General features: G+C 42.2%; 2 long non-coding RNA genes across 8 annotated transcripts in view; one reads left to right on the top strand and one right to left on the bottom strand.

Moving 5' to 3' along the window:
* Positions 1–22,657, top strand: part of LOC146396532 (uncharacterized) — a 213,513-nt gene that overhangs the window by 146,862 nt on the left and 43,994 nt on the right. The window lies entirely within an intron of this gene.
* The window catches only part of LOC146396533 (uncharacterized), a 65,510-nt gene that overhangs the window by 28,899 nt on the left and 13,954 nt on the right, over positions 1–22,657 (bottom strand). For 2 of the 7 annotated variants that reach the window (XR_014827358.1, XR_014827357.1), the window contains exon 3: positions 4,884–4,937. The exons of 2 other annotated variants lie outside the window; for them this stretch is intronic. This is a non-coding gene — a long non-coding RNA (uncharacterized LOC146396533). Of the gene's footprint in view, positions 1–4,883; positions 5,001–11,327; positions 11,443–11,939; positions 12,067–22,657 lie in introns of those variants that run through there. 3 more of the 7 variants (XR_014827355.1, XR_014827353.1, XR_014827356.1) reach the window with 3 other exon arrangements.

Genomic DNA, 22,657 nt, shown 5'->3' on the forward strand with positions numbered 1-22,657 from the left:
TGCTATGGCATGGGTTCATCCCTGGCCCAGGAACTTCCAATACCAGAGGTGCTGCAAAAAAAAAAAAAAAAAAAAAAAAAAAAGAAAAGAAAAGAAAAAGAAGAAGAAAGAATGAAAATAAAAGTGCTAAGGAAAAAATTTGAATTGGCCAATACATAGCATTTATGTTTTCTGGTCTCTGATGCAGTGTATATGGCCCATGGGCTGATGTTATCACATGCCCATAAGTCTTTTGTGTGTGTGTGTGTGTGTGTGTGTGTGATCATATTGGAAGCCACTCTGTCTACTACTTTGCGGCCCAGGGAATTCATAAGCCTGGTGTCCTCCCAAGAGGAATTCTGGTGTCTGCCTCAAAATGCACCTGAGCCAAAAGCAGAAAATCATGGGACTTTAAATACACAAGGCGAGGCAGTCATTGAGAAATTAGACCATAAATGTCTACCTGTGTCACCGACTCATCCCTGAATAAAATCCGTAGCTAATGAACACAACCAAAGCATCAGTTTGATCAGTGTCCTTCAAATGTATAAAGTTACCTACACGTAAATGTTAATTCCTAGAATAGTCTTTAGGCATACAGAAATGTAGAAATAAACTCCAGGGCTTCCTAAACTTAAACAGGTTTTTTTTTTTTTCTTCAAGGTCACACCTGCAGTGTATGAAAGGAGTCAAATCAGATTGCAGCTGCTAGTCTATACCACAGCCACAGCAACACTTGATACAAGTCATATCTTCAACTTATGGTGGAGCTTGTGGCAATGTGAGATCCTTAATCTACTGAGCGAGGCCAGGGGTTGAACCCGAATCCTCAGGAACAAAAAGTCGGGTTCTTAACTCACTGAGCCACAATGGGAACTCCTTGAACAGGTCTTGATATGCATTGGACTGTCATTAACCATGACCTATAGCCCACTGTGTAAAGAACAAACACTGCATTTTAATAAGTACTTCAAAGGATATATTACTAAATCTCATGTCACACAACCAAATTTTACTTTGACCTTTTCTTAAACACAGTTTTGAAAGATGAGGTGATGCATCCTAATCATTTTCAAGCACCCCTAATCCGGCCATTAATCAAAATGATATCATTTAAACCAGCCCTTATTTTGAAAGCCAGTGCAGATAAAGCACCACAGAGCTGGCTTGAAGTCTTTGGGAAAAAATGATGCATTGTAATTCTGTCAGTGATCCTGGTACCTTTTGAAAACGATTTGCTAAAAGTGTAAAGATGTGGGAGAGTTGGCAATAATTATAGTAAGTAGACAGCAATTTGGTACCTACTTAAAGAAGCTGAAATGGAATTTCTAAGCGTGAGAAAGTATCTGCTTTGGTAAAAGTGGAGACATAGGGAATTTCTGTCATGAACTAACAGTAAAATTGTCAATTGAACAGAACAGCCTCCTGCAAAGTAAATGGCATGTGGAGCTGTGACAAATATATAAAAGCATGTAAGAGGGGACATCACCATGTCATGGATTGTTGCTCTCAGAGGCAGGAAAACTGGACCAGAAGTAAGAGGAGCTTCAAGAATTGCCATTCTCAGGAGTTCCTGTTGTGGCTCAGCAGGTTAAGAACCAGATGTAGTGTCTGTGAGGATTTGGCTTGATCCCTGGCCTTGCTCACTGGGCTAAGGAACTGGCATTGCAACAAGCTGCATTGTAGGTTGCAGATGCGGCTCAGATCCTGTGTTGTTGTGGCTGTAGTGTAGACTGCAGCTGCTGCTCTGCTTCAGCTCCTATCCCAGGAACTTCTGTACGCCATGGGTGCAGCCACAAAGAGAAAACAAACAAAAAAGAATTGCCAAATTGCTAGTCTCAGCTGCAAGTGTTCTGTGCTGAACCCTCTATGGGGTATTAGAGCTAAGGATTAGGTACCCACTGTCCAAAGTCTCAGGGTGTATGGGAATCAAACCTCTTTAGGAACCAGAAGATGATCCCAGGAAATTACTGCTGGTGGAGATTCAAGGAGAGAGAAGCCAGCTTTTGTGATGGGTACAGACCCACCCAGGAAAATCACTGCATCTCAGAAATGACGGCACTGGAGAGTGAGGAAGGATATTTGTAGGTTAAGGGGGAAAACTCAAGTGTCTCACAAGTAAAAAACCCCAAAGATGAGGAGTTCCTGTTGTGTGTCACAAGATCTGACTTCTCTGCAGTGGCTGGGGTTCCATCCCTGGCCTGATGGCTCAGTAGGTTAGAGGATCCGGCATTGCTGTGATGCAGCCAAAAACAAAAACAAAACCAAAACAAAAACCCAAAGCTGAAATTCAATGTGTAAAAAAATCAACCATTATAATCACATGGATGTTTTCTTTTTAATCACAGCTTTATTACGACTTCCAACTTTGTAATTGATGTTTATACCAAAACATTTTCCTAATTGACTGCCAAAAGAACACATTTGCTGAACTGCTTTATTAAAGCATTGTGAAATTGTTTGATATCATCTGCCAATTAAAGGATTTCTAAAAAGAGCATCCTACTTCATTTTTGGTATTTGATTCAAACTATAATAACCATGTCTTTTTTATAAAAGGTTTGGATTGTTTTAGTGACAGTAATTTAAACATTTGAAAATAATGCATATCCTGGCGCAGGATATTCAAAGTACATGAATCATTACATTTAAAAAAATGAATATGTATGCTCAGAGAATGATACAAGTGTAATAAATCCATTTAAAGGATGATGTTTAGCCATTGCCTTCTGCTTCATTTCTGCCCTGCTTGGCTTAGGTATTTATGAAACAATAATGGGCAGACCCCATGACACTCTTTAGGGCCCCAGGAAACCACCTCAGGAAAGGAATCTTAATGCCCTAAAGGCATCAGTCCTTTCAATTAAACATCTATTTGCAAATGAATTCTGGAGAAGCACGTATCACCACTAAACCAGCTTTGGGTAAAATGGATGTTAGAAAACAATTCAGTTGTGGACTGGCATTTTACAGTACCTTTGAACAGTTTTATTAAAATATCTAATAGCCAGTTTTTCCAAAATAGTATCCTATCAATATGAGCCAGAGACGATCTCTGGCAGCAGTATCAGAAAAGATAGAACTTGAGAGTCTGGTGATTTTAGATTTTGTGCAAAAAAAAAATAATAATAAGAAAAATGGAATTTTAAATTTCTGAAACACATGGCTCCACTGCCCAAGTCCAAGTACAGCAAAGCGGTTCAGCTTCAAGTTCAGACGGTAAAAGCATTCGGAGGCTCCCTATCTTCAATTTGTAATGTGCAGAGAGTAGAGAGTCATTTAGTGGGAAAGTGCTGCCTTTGTTTGTGTTTTAACTTGTTTTTTGGGTTTTTTTTTTCCCCCGAAAATGAGGTTACATCAACAGTGTAAGATTATTTTTTCTCACCACAATCCAGAGTTTAGAACTGCCTAGTGTTATTCCTTTCACTTCATTGATGATGAAAGGCTCAGAGAAGTTAAGGGTTTTGCTTACATCACCCATCTGACCAATGGCCTTGGCACAAAACTCCGAAAACTTTTGAGTCCAAATCTCAAGTCCACCTGTGCCACCACATGGCCATATTATGAACTGGGTTCCATAAACCTGCCTCTTTCATGAAAGTCAGTGGATTCCTTTGAGTCAATAACAAGCCTGAATTGTGAATGTGCCTGAATGTCACAATCCACACTTTCTAAGTCCAAGTATAACCAATGTCTTCTTATCCTGACAGCTACATTCAAGATACTCTGTCTCCTCTCAAATAAATGACTCCCCGGATTAGAAAGGCTCATGACCAAGGACTCAAGGTTACTAGTTCTTCTCTGCAGCAAAGCCAAGCTGCCCTCATCAATTTCTATTGGTGCAGTAAGCCTATTTATATTACCAGTATAAAACACACCCACGACAAAACGGGAGATGAATCAGTTGCTGCTGTAACAAATTTCCCAAAAGTCAGTGGTGTATATCAACACCAGTTTATTCCCCTAGAGTTCTGGAAGTCAGAAGTCTGACAGGGGTCTCACTAGGCTAAAGTCAAGGTGTCAGCAAGCTACGTTCCTTTACCTTGGCTCTAGGGGACAGTGTATCTTTGGTGGTTCTAGCTTCTAGAGGTTGCCTGCATTTCTTAGGTCATGCCTCTTCCCCTGTGTTTCAAGCCAGCAGCGCCCCATCTCTATAGCTGGACCCGTCCTCGCATCTCTGATTCTCCACATCTGTCTCACTCTTCCACTTTTAAAGACCCTTGTGGGGTCTACTGGGCTCAGCTGGAGAATCCAAGATACTGTCCTGATTTTGACATCAGCTGATTAGCAACCATAATCCCATCTGCAAGCTTAATTCCCCTTTTGTATATAAAGTAACTTAGTCACATGTACTGGGAATTGGGACATGGGTGTTTTGGGTGGCCATTACTCTGCCTACCCAGGAGGGAACTAAAACTTGATATATCATCTCACTTTGCTAGATGGTGATGGAGGGCTGCTCATTTGATCTGGGGCTTCAACCCTGCTCTGCCCTCCAATATGTAGGATGCTGGCACAAGGCAGGACCAATCATGGCATCCATTCCCTGGGCCACCATCTGGAAAGATAGGCATGGGACCCATGCTGGGTCACTCAGTGTCCTTCTCTGGGATTTTCTGACCTGAAGCTAATAGGAATGACCCCATCTCCTCACCCCCTCTCCCCCTACTCCCAAAAATTCTGTTACTATTTGAACAAAGGGCTTTATAGAGTCATGCTTTCTTTAGGTTAGAAAAATCTTTGCAGCACAGAGAATGAAACCAATTTGTAGAGATGAGGAAAGGGAAAAAAGACAAGAGAGTGAAATAAGAACAATTTCTAGCGATTTTTAAGTGCTGGAATCTGAGAGTGTTATCAAGGCAGGTCATCTCCATGTAGTACAGCCTTATGAGGCAAGAACTTACCCAGTTTTGCTTAAGCAGGCTTAGGTTAAGCTTGCCTCCTTTGCAACCAGAGTCCTGAGAAATCCAGACAGAATGCCAAGATTATTTCTTGAGGAATATCAAGGTTCCTAGAAAAATCTGAAGAAATGCTGGAGTGAGGCATGAAGGCAAAACAGGTCTCCATCAGGGATTCCAGTGAGCTTCTAAAAGCAGGATAGGCACGAAAATCCTTCTCACTCATAATCCCGCAGAAAAGATTAGGCTAAGGAAGCAAATACTACTTTGCACCTTAGAAGTCAAGGTCAGAGGCAAAGCATTGAGAAGAAAGACATTAAAATTAAAACCACAGAGTTCCCTGGTGGCTCAGCAGGTTGGGATCCAGCATTGTCACTGCTGTGGCTTAGGCAGCTGTTATGGAGTGGGTTCAATCCCTGGTCTAGGAACTTCTTGCTGCAGGTACTGCCATAATTAATAATAATAATAATAATAATAAAAGCAAGACATATAAGGAGTCACAAGTTAATCCAAATCCATGAGCCCCCAAAGAAGCCTCTCCTCTCCTGGAAACGATAGTTACTAAGAAGAAGATTAATGCAGGCTCAGAGTGTGAATTCTGGGCCACAAGTTCTTGGGTTCAAATCCCAGCCTTTCCTGTTGGGATAGGACTGCTGTGCACCTAAACTTACCCAGGGCCTCCATTTCCACAGCTGAGAGTTGGTGGTAATGTCAGAACTCCACTGAGGAGATTATTGAGAAAGGTAACTCAGCTAACTCATGCAAATATGTTTCTTAGAATAACCATGTTAGAGCTGGCACATTTTCAGTGCTCAGTAAAGCATTGTTACGTCATTGTTACCTAAACAGCCCCAAGTTCAACTGGACTCATCATCAAACATGAGTCTGTTTTCTTATATCCTTTTTATTGTTTTTGCTATTTTGGGGGCCACACCCATGGTATGCATAAGTTCCTGGGTTGAGGGATCAAATCCCAGCCATGGCGGAGTGACAACATAGGATTCTTAAACCAATGAGCCACCAGGAAACTCCCTGTTTTTACTTTATTTATTTATTTAAATTTTCTTTTTCTTTCTTTCCTTTTCTTTTTTTTTTGTTTTTGTTTGTTTTTATTTTTTTATTACTCAAATGAATTTATCACATCTGTAGTTGTATAATGATCATAACAATCCAATTTCACAGGATTTCCATTCCACAACCCAAGCACATCCCCCCACCTCCCAAACTGTCCCCTCCAGAGACCATAAGTTTTTCAATGTCTGTGAGTTAGCATCTGGTCTGCAAAGAAGTTCCGTCTGTCCTTTTTTCAGATTCCACATGTCAGTGAAAGCATTTGATGCTGGTGTCTCATTGTATGGCTGACTTCACTTAGCATGATAATTTCTAGGTCCATCCATATTGCTAAAAATGCTGGTATTTCATTCTTTTTAATGGCTGAGTAATATTCCATTGTGTATATGTACCACATCTCCTTGATCCACTCCTCTGTGGATGGACATTTAGGTTGTTTCCATGTCTTGGCTATTGAACATAGTGCTGCAATGAATATCGGAATACATGTGTCTTTGTGAGTCGTGGTTTCATGCTGGAGAGGGTGTGGAGAAAAAGGAACCCTATTACACTGTTGGTGGGATTGTAATTTGGTGCAACCACTGTGGAAAACAGTACGGAGATTCCTCAAAAAACTAAAAATAGAACTACCATTTGATCCAGCAATCCCACTCCTGGGCATCTATCCCTTTCCTTTTCTATTCTTTTCTTTTCTTTTTTTTTTTTTTTAATGGTGCGGCATTTAGAAGTCCCTGACTAAGGGTAAAATTGGAGCTGCAGCAAACACCAGACCCCTAACTGAGGGAGGCCAGGGATTGAACCCGAATCCCCACGGACATTATGTTGGGTTCTTAACCCAGTGATCCCCCATGGGCACTCCCTGTTTTAAATCTGACCAGCTGCTTAATGGGAGATGAGAGTAGCCATCAACGGTGAGCCAGGCATTCTCAGACGATGTCATGCACATCAGGAGCTAAAGAACTTCTTTGACACAAGCTCCTTTTTCTCTTTTTACTCAACAGAGTAAACACGTTCATGCCTTCACTTACACTTTTCTTCTGCCTTGGAAATCGGATATTCGGCAGTCATTGTCTCCATTTCTCTTCCCTCCCCCCACCTCCCCGCATGCTGGGGAATCCATCAGCTCAAAACAAATGGATTTCTTGAGCCAATAACTATTTTCAAAGCCAAGGCAAAAAAGAAACCACTTGAAAGATATTCTTAGAGAGGAAATGTATATGTGTGTATGACTAGGTCATTGCTGTACAGCCGAAATTGGCACAACACTGTAAATCAACTAGACTTTAAAAAGGGTTTTCTATATATAGTATCATGTCATCTGCATACAGTGACAATTTTACCTCCTATCTTCCAGTTTGGATACTTTTATTTCTTTTGTTTGTCTTATTGCTGTGGCTAGGACTTCCAATTCTATGTTGAATAAAAGTGGTGAGAGTGGGCATTCTTGTCTTGTTATAGATTTTAGTGGGAAGGCTTTCAGCTTTTCTCCATTGAGTATTATATTTTCTGTGGGTTTGTCATAAATGGCTTTTATTATGCTAGGGTATGTTCCTTCTATACCCACTCTGGTAAGAGTTTTTATCAGGAATGGATGTTGGATTTTCTCAGCTGCTTTTTCTGCATCTCTTGAGATGATCATGTGATTTTTTACTTTTCTTTTGTTAATGTGGTGTATGATGTTGATTGATTTGCATATGTTGAACCATCCTTATGAACCTGGGATGAATCCCATTTGGTGGTGGTGTATGATTTTTTTATATGTTTTTGGATTCCAGTTGGCTAAAATTTTGTTGATAATTTTTGTGTCTGTATTCAAAGATGCTGGCCTACAATTTTCTTTTTTGGTGGTATCTTTGTCCGGTTATGGTATTAGGGTGATGGTGGCTTCATAGCATGTCTTTGGGATGTTACTTCTTTTTCAATCTTTTGGAGAAGTTTAAGAAGGATGGGTGGGAGTTCCCGTCGTGGCGCAGTGGTTAACGAATCCGACTAGGAACCATGAGGTTGCGGGTTCAGTCCCTGCCCTTGCTCAGTGGGTTAACGATCCGGCGTTGCCGTGAGCTGTGGTGTAGGTTGCAGACGCGGCTCGGATCCTGCGTTGCTGTGGCTCTGGTGTAGGCTGGCAGCTACAGCTCTGATTCAAGCCCTAGCCTGGGAACCTCCATATGCCGCGGGAGTGGCCCAAGAAATAGCAACAACAACAACAACAAAACAACAACAAAAAAGACAAAAGACAAAAAAAAAAAAAAAAAAAAAAGAAGGATGGTGGGTGTAAGTTCTTCTTTGTATGTTTGGTAGAATTCACCTGTGAAGCCATCTGGTCCTGGACTTTTGTTTGTAGAGTGTTTTTATTACATATTCAATTTCATTTCTAGTGATCAGTCTGTTCAGTTGATCCATTTCTTCTTGATTCAGTTTTGGCAGACTGTAAGTCTCTAGAAAGTTGTCCACTTCTTCTATGTTGTCAAATTTGTTGGCATACCAGTCAGAATGGCCATCATTAACAAGTCGGCAAATAACAAATGCTGGAGAAGGTATGGAGAACAGGGAACCCTCCTACACTGTTGTTAGGAATGTAAATTGGTACAACCACTATGCAAAACAGTATGAAATTACCTCAGAAAACTAAATATAGAACTACCATATGACCCAGCAATCTCACTCCTGGGCATATATCCAGACGATACTTTCATTGAAAAAGATACAGGAGTTCCCATTGTGGCACAGAGGAAATGAATCCAACTAGGAATCATGAAGTTGTGCATTTGATCCCTGGCCTTGCTCAGTGGGTTAAGGATCCAGCATTGCCATGAGCTGTGGTGTAGATCATGGACGCGGCTCAGATCTTGTGTTGCTGTGGCTGTGGTGTAGGCTGGCAGCTGTAGTTCCAATTAGACCCCTAGGCTGGGAGCCTCCATATGCCATGGGTGCAGCCCTAAAAAAAAAAAAAAAAAAAGAGAGAGAGAGAGAGAGAGAGAAAGATACATGCACCCCTATGTTCCTCGCAGCACTATTCACAATAGCCAAGACATGGAAATCACCTAAATGTCCATTGACAGATGAATGGATTAAGACGATGTGGTATATATACACAATGGAATACTACTCAGCCATAAAAAGAACAAAATAATGCCATTTGCAGCAACATGGGTAGAACTAGAGACTCTCATACTAAGTGAAGTAAGTTAAAAAGAGAAAGACAAATACCATATGATATCACCCATATCTGGAATCTAATACATGGCACAAACGAACCTTTCCACAGAAAAGAAATTCATGGACTTGGAGAACAGACTTTTGCTTGTTGAATGGGGGGAAGGGAGTGGGATGGACTGGGAATTTGGGGTTAATAGATGCAATTACTCTTGCATTTGGAGTGGGTAAGTGATGAGATCCAGCTATATAGTAAGGAAACTATAGCTAATCACTTGTGATGGAACACGATGGAGGATAATGTGAGAAAAAGAATATATCTATCTATCTACATTTAGATATATTTATAAATCTATATCTATATCTACATCTATGCCTGGTTCACTTTCCTGTGCAGTAGAAATGGATAGAATACTGTAAATCAACTATAATGGAAAAAATAAAAATCATTAAAAAATAAAAAGGGAAAAAAGAAATCACTAATCACTTATTTCTTTATTGGGTTTGGGGAAATTTTTCTTTTCTTCTCTTTTCTTTTTTGTTTCCTTTTCTTATCTTTTCATTTCTTTTCCTCTGCAGTGCATTGACATGTACCCACCTCTCTTTAATAGGCTCTCTGGAATCATAGCTAAGGAAATACTATGATAAAAGTGAATTGCAGTTGCTGGAAAAAAAAAAAAATTGCGACAAAGTTAGGAACCAAGAAGTCACAAATGCACTTCCCAAATTAAGTTCAAAGCAATGAGCAAACTCTGCCATACAAGGAGTTTTGCTATGTTATAGTTTTATAGCTCAGGTGATCATGAACCACACCAATCTTCCTGTCAAAGCAGCATTGGGGATGATGTTAGGGTGCACTTCTCTTGTTTCATTTTCCTCTCCTCCCCTCCCCTCCCCTCCCCTCTCCTCTCCTCTCCTTTTTCTTTTCTTTTTTCTTTTCTTTTCAATGGCCACACCTGCAGCATATGGAAGTTCCCGGGCCAGCGGTCGAATTGGAGCTTCAGCTTGTGGTAACACCAGATCCTCAACCCACTGAGTGAGACCAGGGATCAAACCCTCATCCTCACTACGTTGGGCTCTTAACCTGCTGAGCCACAAATGGAGCTCCTTTCTATTTCTTTTTTTAATGGAAGTTATAGTTAATGTTATATATAATTTATATATAATATAATATATATTACAGGTGTACAATATAGGAATTCACAATTTTTTTTTTTTGTCTTTTTGCCATTTCTTGGGCCGCTCCTGTGGCATACGGAGGTTCCCAGGCTAGGGGTCTAATCGGAGCTGTAGCCACCAGCCTACGCCAGAGCCACAGCAACGCGGGATCCGAGCCGCATCTGCAACCTACACCACAGCTCATGGCAATGCCGGATCGTTAACCCACCGAGCAAGGGAAGGGATCGAACCCGCAACCTCATGGTTCCTAGTCGGATTCGTTAACCACTGCGCCACGACGGGAACTCCAGGAAATCACAATTTTTAAAGGTCATACTCCATTAATAGTTATTATAAAATACTGGCTCTATTCCCAATGTCGTACAATATATCCTTGTAGCTTATTTTATGTATAATAGTTTATACCTCTTAATTCCCCCTCCCCACTGGTAACCACTAATTTGTTCTCTATATCTGTGAGTCTGCTCCTTTTTTGTTTATTTACTAGTTTGTTGTCTATTTAAGATTTCACATATAAGTGATATCATACAATATTTGTCTTTTTCTGCACAATTTATTTCACTTATCATAATGCCCTCCAAGTCTATCTGTATTACTGCAAATGGCACCATTTCATTCTTTTTCATGCCCAAGTATTATTCCATGGTATATATGTATCACACCTTCTTTATCCATTCATCTGTGACTGGACACTTAAGTTGTTTCCCTATCTTGGCAATTGTAAATAATGCTGCTATGAACATTGGGGTACCTGTATCTTTTCAAATCAGTCACTTTTTAAAATATATGCTATGGAGAGGAATTGCTGGGTTATATGGTAGTTATATTTTTAGTTTTTCGAGAACCTTCCTTATTGTTTTCCACAGTGGCTGCCTCAGTTTACATTCCCACCTGCAGTCTATGAGGGTTTGGGTGCATTTCTTGTCTTCACCTAGTGGCAGAGGGTTTTTGCTTTCTACTCAAGAATCCAAGGTGTGCATGTGTTCTGTGCCTGTCACCCAACAGCATCTGTTCTCCACCTATGTCCAGGAACATTCTGGAACATGAGTCAGCTACTCCAGGTCCTCCTTTTCCATTCTTAAGCTCTGGTATGAACCATCAAGCAGGTGTCCCAGGCACCCTGACACCTCCGCAGTTTTTTTCATGAGAATCAGATGGATGCCTGTGAGAAAGAGATGATCAGTGCATGTAAACTTCCCTGTATTTGGGTCTCCAAGGATTTCTTAGGTATACTCTTATTCCACAGTTGGCCTTTAAGAATCACACTTCTGGGAATTCCCATTGTGGGGAAGTGGAAATGAACCTGATTAGTATCCCCAAGGACATGAGTTCAATCCCTGGCCTCATTCAGTGGGTTAAGGATCTGGCACTGCCGTGAGCTGTGGTGTAGGTTGCAGTCGCAGCTTGGATCCTCAGTTGCTGTGGCTGTGGCCAGCAACTGCAGCTATGTTTTAACTCCTAGCCTGGAAACTTCCATATGCTGTATCTGCAGCCCTAAAAAAAAAAAAAAAAAAATTCCATTGTTTTCCACCAATTTTTCTTCCGTGATCTGTTTGACTGCGGAGTCCGCAATGATGGTGTTTGATTGTCTCAATGGCAAGAAATTAGAGCTAAGTGGCCCCAATGGGTTCAGGAGCTCCAGGACATCACTTCCTACCTCTGCATTCCACCATTTTCAGAAGGCGTCTTTGTGATATTAAGTTTGTTGTCTTGTAAGCTTCTGCAGCAGTCCTATGACACTTATCTAAGCCGATGGACAAAGGGCTCTTTCCTACCAAGATTCTTCCTGTCCAGAAAGAAAATAATTCCTGGATGAGACTGGGCCAAGCCACTCAGATTTGAGATTGGAGGCATAACTCAAGTCTAAAGAATCAGGCTATTCTATTCCCTGATTCATAGGTTCAAGTGTGATCATGTGACCCAATCAGATTAATAGGATTAAATCCTAGGATCTTGACTGGAACTATTTTGAAGAAAAATAAATAAGCCATTATTTTTCCATGAGACTTTCTAAATGATAAGGATCCAGATTGGGAGATACTAGGAGCCTTTCAAGGTAAAGGTCTGCCTGAATTCCAAATGAAGGAAATCGCATTTAAGGGGCGGAGAGAGTCATATTCTTGGGATCAATGTCTGAGATGCTGAATCAAGCTGTGTCTGAAACCCATTATTTTGGAGTGTCAGCTGTGTAAGTTGCCTTGTAGAAGTTTGTCTGAATTAAATTTTCTGTTATTTGCAACTAAAAGTATCCAGAAAATAAAAGCTAGGCCAAAGCATCATGGTTGGGGGAAAAAAAAACCTACATAGATAGATTTTTTTATAGAGAGATATATAGAAAGAGATATATTTATAGATTTCTTTCCCAAAGAGAAGTCCTCATCTAAGAGAAACTATATTAATTATCACTGACTAAGATTCAAATTCGTGATTGATTCATGGGACATTTGATTAAGTGCTCAGAAGTTTCTTACCTCAGTGGTGGGAAATAATTACCCCATGGTCTGTGCTTCCTTTTCTGTACAAGGAATTAAAACATACCATGACCTGAAAACTCCAGGCAATCTCAAGTGTTTCAATTCTGCTTTCAAAGGATATATCCCAGGTAATGATGCTTGTCTATTTTTGTGAAAAGAAAGGACTCTTAATTTCACTGTTTCCACAGAATAGCGCTCTTCTCTCAAATGCTGTCAATTACACACATTTCCATGAAAAAAATCACACCTGGGATTCAGAGGTCAAAAAGAACTGCCAGTTGGAGAAACCTGTTTTATCACAGCCTCTCGGTGCCATACAGACGGAGATGATTACTAAACAGTATTTAATAATAGGAATATTAACACTGCTAAACTCCTGGGGAAGAAGAAAGTGAAAATATTTTTGGTTACATGGGGGCAGGTCACCAAATGCAGCGCAGCCATTTCCTGTCCATTAATTCTGCTTTAAATATAAATGAGGTGAATTTCTAAGGCAAGGTTTGAGGCTTATAGACATGAACTCCTCTAAATTCCATTTGGAAGAGGAGGGGCAGACAAGGAGATAGAGATATTTGATCTGAGCTTATCTGGCTACTAGACAGGAAGAAAAAAAAAAATCCATGCCCTCACTTGATATATCAATTTAAGGAGCTGGTTTGTGCATTGAGAAGGCAAGCGGAGCGTGACCGAAGAAAAGAAATGAAGACACTGTGTCAAGTAATTTAGACTGTGTGTGGCGTTCCACAACCTCACATATACCCTTCGTAATATAATCTCTTCTTTCATTTGTCACGATGGAGAATGGAAATGAACTTCAACAGTGCTGCTAAAAATGCTGTTATCAACCACAAAGAGGAAGAGGAAAGGTGACATTATTTCAGGAAAAGGGACAATGTTCACATTTAGGTGGTGTGGTCAGGTCAGAGATGCACTGTTCCCAAATCTACTCTGATTTCCTTCAAGTCCTCAGGGACTTGGTCACCTGAGGTCACCACATACCCCAGCGCCACAAGTGGGGTTTGGGATCCAGACCCCAAACCTATCAGAGCCTGGAATTGTTCTGGCCCTTGTGATTGGTTCAAGAGCTGGAAAGTGGTTCCATTTATCCAATCAGAAGTGGCTCCATGTATCCAGTCAGAACAGGATTCCCATTGTAACAGAGAAGAGCAAACCCGAGCCATACGGGATCTCTTCCCTATGCTCTAAACCTTGTGCTTTGTCACTTCTGCTTAGTCACGCTGGCTCTTCACCTGCTGTTAAAAAAAAAAAAAAAATGTTGCCTAGAGACCATCCTCAAGGCTCTAACCTTTAAAGGGATAACACCTTTCCATTCACAAACAGATTAAAAAGTTGCAGAACAGAAAAAGCAATTGTCTTGCTGGAGGTTTATAGGAACATGGTGACCTGACCTACATAGACAGCTGCAAGAACAAAAGATTCCAGCACCAAGAAGTTTGCAACAACCAGTCACACCCCATCCCCTTTTAGTATAAAAGAAGCCTGAGGAGTTCCCGTTGAGGCTCAGCAGGTTAAGAACCCAACTAGAGTCTATGAGGATGCATGTTCAATCCCTGCCCTCACTCAGTGGGTTAAGGATCTGGCATTGCTGTGAGCTGCAGTGAGGTCACAGATGTGGCTGGGATCTGGTGTTGTTGTGGCTGTGGCTCTGACTTGACCCCTAGTCTGGGACATACCATATGCCGTAGGTGGGACCCTAAAAAGAAAAGAAAAAGAAGAAGAGGGGGAAGAAGAAGAAGAGGAAGAAAAAGAAGGAGCCTTAATTCTAAGTTGGGTAAGATAGTTCTTTGGGACACCACTCTGACACCTCTGTTTGCTGGCTTTCTGAATAAAGTCGCTATTCCTCGTCCCAACATCTCTCTCAGTTTATTGGGCTGCTGTGTGGCAAGTGGTATGAGCTTGGATTCAGTAACACTATCACTTGCCACCCAAACCTTCCTGCCCAAGGAGAGACCTTTTGCAGACACTGTATCCCCCTTACATGCCCCCCCGAGAGCGCGCTCACTATCTCATTTCCTATATGGGGTGCTTAAGATAAATCTTCCAGGTGTGCTGTCCACAAAGCCAGACTGGCAGGGCTGGAATTCACCCTCAGAGCTTCTGACTGGCTCCAAAGTGTTGCTACTGGCTCCAAATATCAACAAAGCCAAATATGTCAACTCTGGGTCCAATTTGCCAGCAAACACAGGGAAACACTCTTAACAAGCCCTGGCATCCATTCAGTCACTGCCTAATTTAAAATGGAATCTTCATTTGGAAAGTCAGTTTCATTTAGTGGCAAGACCACTTCACTGGGTTTGCTATGGGGTCACACCGCCAGGCCTCTGTGCACAAACAGCGACTCCCCATTCCTGACCTATGCGTACCTCCACTCACCTCCCACCTTCTATGAGAACCATAATTTGTTTCCACAATTTGTCACACCTTTCAAACCGCCTTTGCATCCATGAATCCCACAAGAACCCTGGGAGTCAGGCAAGAAACGTGCTACTGTAATTTACTATGTGAGGACGTCTAGGATAAGAGAGGTTGCCTGGGTTATTCAAAGTCACACAGCTCGTTAAGTATAATCCTGCCAAGGCAAGAGCATCTACCTACCACCATCCTTCTGCAACCACCTGCGCCTCTCTATCGCATCAGTTGCTTCTGGAAAGACACTGCCACTTGTTCATCCCTGGAGCCCTACTGGATGAGCCTGCATGTCCTTCCCTACCCTAGATGGGGCAGGACTTCCATGTTAGCACCTGGAATATGAAATTCAGAGCCCTGAGGTCAAACCCTGTCCTCCTGCTCCCTGTGATCCAGGAAAGGAGTCTCAGCAGCACCCCACCCTTTGAAGATGAGCTTATCTAGGGCTGGTCATGATGCCCACAATACAGCCCAGCTGTGCTCTGTGGTCCCAGCCAGGGCTAAGCTGCTAGGATTTGAAACCATCATAGATTTTCATAAGAATAGATGTTATCTTCAGGGTTGGAACATGAGCTCTCTAAGTATTTGTGCTTCCACCCCTGTGAATTAGCACTAGCATCACTGTCATTGCCCTAGTCCTAGACAAGTGACAGTGTGTACACACTCCCATGGCGCTGTTTGTTCTGCTGGACAATGATATCACGTAGAAAGGGTGTAAGGGATTTTTTAGGCTCCATAACACTGCTGCCCAGATGCTCCTTTTGCTTAGAGTAAATCTGAGTTCATGACCACAGCCCGCAGAGCTCTCTCGTCTGCTCCCCGCCCACCACACTGCCCTTGCTCATGCCCTCCCTTCCTCTGCCGCAGTCACATTGGCTTTCTGTGGTCCTCGTGGAATGTGAGCGAAATGCAGCAGGGCGTTTGTCTTGGCTGCTAGCACCCTCAGCAAGACCCTCTCCCAGGTTATAGCATGACAGCTGCTTCTTATTAGTCTGGATTCCAAGGTCACCTGCCAAAGAAGCTGTTCCTGACAGCTCACTCCATCTCCCTTGGCAAACTCTCATTCTCCAGGACACAACCTTCTTCTCCTTCTCCTTCTTCTTCTTCTTCTTCATTTATCAGTATCTGGTGCCTCCACTAGCCCCAAGTTTAAGACACTATTTCAACTAATGATCTAATTCTCTTTCAAAGTACAACAGGAAGGCCACCCAGCCTCAAAACTTTTAATACAATTTGTGCAGCACGTGACTTGTAAGACTGGTGTGATGCATGCGTGTTCATTAAGAAGTTCTTAATTTCTTAATTAGGACTCTGCTGGTCTTGTCTACATTTCTTATAAGCTTCTCACATTTTAAATGCCTGTTTCTTTGCTCTTTTTTAAAATTCAGATAAAACACTAAATGCTTCAAATTCTGTCCTGAAAGAGCTGAACACACAAGAACTGTCTGTTGCTGTTACTTAAGAGTAGGAGGCTTAGCCTCTTTTTCAAAGGAAACAATCATTGAGTAACGGGAAACAATGAAACTTAATTTGGAATTGTAAAGTCTAAATTTTTCACAGCAAGCCAGTGAAAACTGTTGCTGTTAAGGGCCTAAGGTTTCAGTTGTTTTGTTTTTAAGCCATCAAGTTTACAAAAATTGCAAATTGCACTAACAGGCAGTGTTGATGTCACTTACAGAACCAAACTTGGGTCCGCCAGCCTGTTTGTTGAAAAGCCAATCTATTGACATGGGGTTGTGGTGAAGGAAAGCACAGCGTTTTTTGCAAATGCTAAGCAAGGAGTCCACAGCAGCTAGTGCTCAAATTATCTGAATTTCCCCATTGGGTTTCAGGGAGTTTGGTTTTTTTTTGTTTGTTTGTTTGTGTGTTTTTGCGGTTTTTTTTGGCCATGACTACAGCAGGAAGATGTTCCCGGGCCAGGGATCGAACCCATGCCACAGCAGCAACCTGAGCCACAGCAGTGACAATGCTGGATCCTTAACCCTCTAAGCCACCAGGGAATTCCAGGGAGGCATCTTTAAAGGCCAGATGAGGAGGGGTGTCCCAGGGTATGTGATCAGCTCGTGCACAATTCTCTGAATGGTTGATGATGAAGTAAGCAGTTAACATGATCAGTCCTTAGGGCCAGTAGGTCAGGAGGCTACAGGATCACTGAGTAGTTAATGTCTTCCATTTGGTGGTGGTTTTGGAATTTTGTAAAATAACTCAGGGGATGTGCATCAGATACTGTTATCTGGGTACTTAAGAGAAGAGTTACAGCAGAGGACCTGGGGGAAGGGTCTGTCCTGGGGAGGCCCCCTAGGATTCTGCTAAGTTACACTGATAAAGACGAAGAGACATGAGGATGCTCCTGTTCTTCTGATGTGACTGTGAATCTGGCACTAAAATTAAAGTTTTATTAAAATCTTAAAATTCAATTACAATTTAGAGGCCACCTCCCCCAAGATTTCAAAATAATCTCATTTCCAAGAGTGGAATACCAAAAGCTGCACCACAAACAGTAGTGCTATAAATAAGGCTGTTGACTCATCACTGTGGTGGGAGAAAAATAAGTTAAAAACACCCCACTTGTCCTACAAGAAGAGGTGGATGGGTAAAGTAAGTATGTCTGTGTTATAAAATATTGAGCAGCTAAGAATTCCCTGTTGTATATCTACTGATCTAAAGGAATACCCCTGATGTATTTTATGTGAGAAATGCACGTTGCAAAAAATATATATATAGAGAGAATGATCTCATTTTTCTTACCAAAGGAAAATAACAGCAAAAGCCCTACATCTATGCATTTATGTTTCTGTATGGAGGAAAATGTGGAAGGAGACCCAGGGGATGGATGCATATAAATGAGTGCGAGATGAAGTCAGAAAAATAAAATGGTGAAAGAAAAAAGAAAAGACATGGAAGGAGAAGGAAATAATCCAATGAACGTTTCCATTCACTGTGTTATACAGCAGGAGAATGGAGGTCCAGAAATAGGGCACGATTGCACTGGGTCACATGGAAGAAAAGGGCTAAGAAGGCAGAGCTAAGAAGAGTGATGGACCCTGCATTCTGAGGGCAGGAAGCCTGAAAGTGGGAACACTCGGCATGCCTGGCAAAGCTTAGGAGAGACTCTGGGGTGGGTGGGCTGCCTCTCAAGGAATTCAGCCACACCTGTATTCTGCAACAGGTGCAGATAGAGCACCGCTATCCTCAGTAATGTCCAAACTACAATCCTTCATGTACTCAGCTCGCCTGTATTTTGTTGCCACCAAGACAAACAGGCCCAAAATGGAGTCACTTGTGCTAAGACCCCAGTGACCAAATCATGACTTTATTTCATTATAGTTTTGTCTCTAAGAAAAAAGGAACCTTAAAGTAGTCACTCAGAACTTGCTTGGATGAGCACTAGGTAGGTAATCTACCCAACAGGCCCCTGCCATTCCCTAAAGAAAGTAACATGGCCATAATCAACCAGCCTTTTTCCAGCATGTAACAGTTAATGAAAGGGGTTCTGGCTGCTCATCGTTCTAAAGCCAACAAAAGGGGAAGGTTGGTCAAAAAGAAGGTTGGTTTTATTTTGGAGCCTGCCAACCAGGGTGGGAGGCAGACTTCTGTCTAAAGGCTGACGGGTTCCCCGACCCCTGCACAGACAATCAGTGGGCAAGAGCATTTATAGGTGGGTGCTACATGCAGAAATAGCGTAGTCAGCTCTGACAGTCATTTCAAAGTGGGTTACATGGTAGTTGGAGCAGCATCACCTTCTTTTAGGTACAGTTCATCTTCAGTTCCAGGGTTGGTTTCTTCCCACTTCCTTGAGGCCAGTTCTTGGAATTGTGGCAGCTTATGTCCTGGTCATCACGTAGTGGGGGTTTCAGTATCTACAAGACAGCTCGCAGGACGTGGTTCCGAACACGATCTATAGCCCCTAAGGAGGAACTGAAAGTACTTGACTTTGCTTAGTGACTTTATTATTAGTTGGTCTCATTTGACTGTTTTCCTTTTCTTCTGCATTTTCTTGCTTCTCTGATTAAACTTATTCTTTGGTGAAAGTTTTTTCTCCAGAAAAATAAAAGGACATGGGAGGAAGGACCACAGGGTCTTGCTTCATTTCATAGCTTCCTTGTTCCCACTCCCTTCTGCTTATAAAAATTTTTCTTTTTGTACAGATCCTTGGAGGTGCTTTCTATCTGCCAGACTGGATGCTGCCTGATTCAAACTGATTTTTGCTCAAATAAGCTCTTAACATTTTTAATATGCTCCAGTTTGTCTTTTAACAGTTTATATTATTATTTTCAGAGTGCAGTCTGGAACTCCTCTATCAGAGTCATCTGCAGGTACTGAACACAATTGCAGATTTCAGGAACATACCTAGACCTCCTAAATCATTCTCTGGGTGTTGACAGTTCAGGAATCAGCATTTAAAACTAGCTCCCCAAAGGATTCTATAGTTTACTCCATTCTGAAACCTGTCAAACTGAACTGACAAATATTTTTCACAGAAATGGTGTGTTACTTCTTTAAAGTCTCTGTAATAATACCTTAAACGGACTTTTATTCATTTAAAGTGGAGCTCACCAGAGAACTGGGTTTCAATCTGGCAGGGTAAAGAGGCATTGGTGATGGGGGAATTGTTATCCCTTTGGGGATATGTAAATATGGACTTCGCTATTCTAAGAATTACGGTAAAATCCCCTCTGGCTGGTGACTGGCTTTCTCTCCCTATTCTGTGGGTTCTTACCTTCTAATTGATAGAACTCAGCTCTGTTTGAAGGATTCAGTAAATGGTTAAAGTTGCCAAACTTGGTAGAAATTGTTTCTCCCAGAGGAAAGGAAGACTGAGAAGTTAAGTCCTGAGTCCCCGAACATACAGCCAGTCTGCCAGGAAGAGGAACATAAAATACGTCTCCCAGGATGTACATCTTCCATCCTGTCTTTCCTACAGTCCTTTAGATGAGGCTGAGGAGGGAGCAGTGAAACGATGCTGAAGCTTTGTGCTGTTTTTCTCACGGAGCATGGAGAATGGAGTGTGGGGTGAGAAGGAGGCTGCTAGCCCTTTTCTTCCAACTTCTTTCTTCAATGGGCCAGAAAACCCTAACCCACTCCCCCCCTCCTCACCTAAGCGCTGTGAATAAGCAAGGTTACAAAGGAATCCTTAAGGTGCACAGCAGGGTCTAAAAGGAAGACCCGTCTGGTTTCCTGTTCCCGTGGGCACAGGACCCTGAACTTGAGCTTCCTCAGCTCCCTGTCTTTGAGCCAGGGAGGTGGGCATGCAGAGAAGCATACTCTTCATTAAAAAAGGAGACATTATTAACCTGAACATTTCTTGGCAGCTGTTCCAACAGACTGCTTGTTATCACAGCGAGCTTTTTTTTAAAGACCCACAATGATACACAATATGTCACAACAGCTGCCAAAATTTCTCTGACGCAGTGACTTTCTGTGCACAGTGGTTTTTTTCAGCAAGGATTTTTCTTAGAATCTTCCTTGGGGCCCTTCATTTCCTGTTGGTGGAAGGCAACTTTAAAGGAGGGACCCTGAACATAAACATGACTGGCCATGGCTGCTGTATTTCTACATAGTTCAGCCCAGAAGTCAGGAGGCTTGACGCTCATGTCAGCTCCGATCACAGAGAGACCTGGGCCAGTGATCAGGAGCTCCTCCTGAGACCTGATCTTTGTAATAGGGAAGAACAAATCTGACTCCATAGTGGATTCGCTTCATTTCTTTTACTTGAACCTTTGTACCCTATTGCTTTTGCTACAAGTTAAGAAGGTTGGTAAATTTGCAGCAGTATGGATGTAACTAGAGATTCTCAAACTAAGTGAAGTAAGTCAGAAAGATAAAGACAAATACTGTATGATATCATGTATATGTACAATCTAAAATAGGGCACAAATGAACCTATCTACAAAACAGAAACAGACTCATAGACAAAGAGAACAGACTTGTGGTTGCCAAGGTGGAGGGAGAAGGAATGGGATGGATGGGAGTTTGGGGTTCCTAATGCAAACTATTCCATTTAGAATGGATAAGCAGGAGTTCCCATCGTGGTGCAGCAGTTAACGAGTCGGACTAGGAACCATGAGGTTTTGGGTTCAATCTCTGGCCTTGCTCAGTGGGTTAAGGATCCGGAGTTGCTGTGAGCTGGGGTGTAGGTTGCAGATGCGGCTCGGATTCCACGTTGCTGTGGCTGTGGCGAAGGCCAGTGGCTACAGCTCCCATTGGACCCCTAGCCTGGGAACCTCCATATGCCACGGGTGCGGCCCTAGAAAAAAGACAAAAAAAAAAAAAAAAAAAAAAAGAATGGATAAGCAATGAGGTCCTGCTGTACAGCACAGGGAACTCTATCCAGTCTCTTGGGATAGAACATGATAGACTATAATATATGAAAGGGAACATATATATATATATATGTGTGTGTGTATATATGGGTATGTATGTGTATATATATATGTGTATATATATCTGTATATATACACATATATATATGTATATATATGATTGGGTCATTTTGTTCTCAGGTGGCTGTCAGGTGAGAAAGCTGAACCCCAACCACTTGATGTAGGTCCCCAGATCCTTGTCCCTTTGAAGAAAGAATTCAGCAAAGAGACTGAGGGTAGTGAGGCAAATAAGTGCTTATTTAAAGAGAGAAGAGAGAGAAGACAGGTGCGGAGAGAACATAAACACAGGTGGGCTCCATGGATTGAGGGTGGGGGGTGGAGAGGGAGAGAGAAATTCAGAAACAGCCAGAGGAAAAAAGCAAGAGAAGAAGAGAACAACCCATGCTTTGGAGCACGAGGGCAGTCCTTCCTTCAGGGCTTTCTCTGGCCAACCATCTTGCTCCGTCTGGCTTTGGTCTGACTTTGGCCCTCCTGTGTGTATACCAGGATGGGATTCTGGCACAAGGGTCTCTGGAAAGTTGACAGGATGTACTATGGTCTGGTGCCCCTCCTTTCTCTGACCCTTGAGGAAACTCCTTGATCTCCAGAATGAGAAATAGATATTCTCCATCTCTCTCTCTCTTTTTTTTTTTTTTTTTTTTGTGTGTGTGTGTGTGTTTTTAGGGCTACACCTGCAGCATATGGAAGTTCCCAGGCCAGGGGTTGAATCAGAGCTGCAGCTCCTGGCCTGCACCACAGCCACAGCAACACAGGATCCAGGCTACATCTTAGACCTACACCACACAGCTCAAGGCAACGCCAGATCCTTAACCCACTGAACAAGCAGGGATCGAGCCCATGTCCTTATGGATACTAAGTCAGGATCGTTACCACTGAGCCACAACGGGAACACCCAATGATCTCTATCTTTTATCCAAGCAGACTCAACTCATCTCTCTTGCACAAGCTAGCCTGGTTTTACGCGACTGCTTCTCCCCTGGGAATTTTGTGAACGTTCCCCACAAGGGACACTCAAAGGAAAAGCCAGATGTGGTTGTAAAACCCCAGAGAGGCTGAACAGACCTCCAAGGAATTAGACTATGTTCCATCCCGT

This window comes from Sus scrofa, chromosome 14 (assembly GCF_054392235.1).
Source record: "Sus scrofa isolate SSC_HxYL_T2T_F1_AM1 chromosome 14, Sscrofa_HxYL_maternal_Yorkshire_Landrace_v2.0, whole genome shotgun sequence".
NCBI classification, from domain to species: Eukaryota; Metazoa; Chordata; class Mammalia; order Artiodactyla; family Suidae; genus Sus; species Sus scrofa.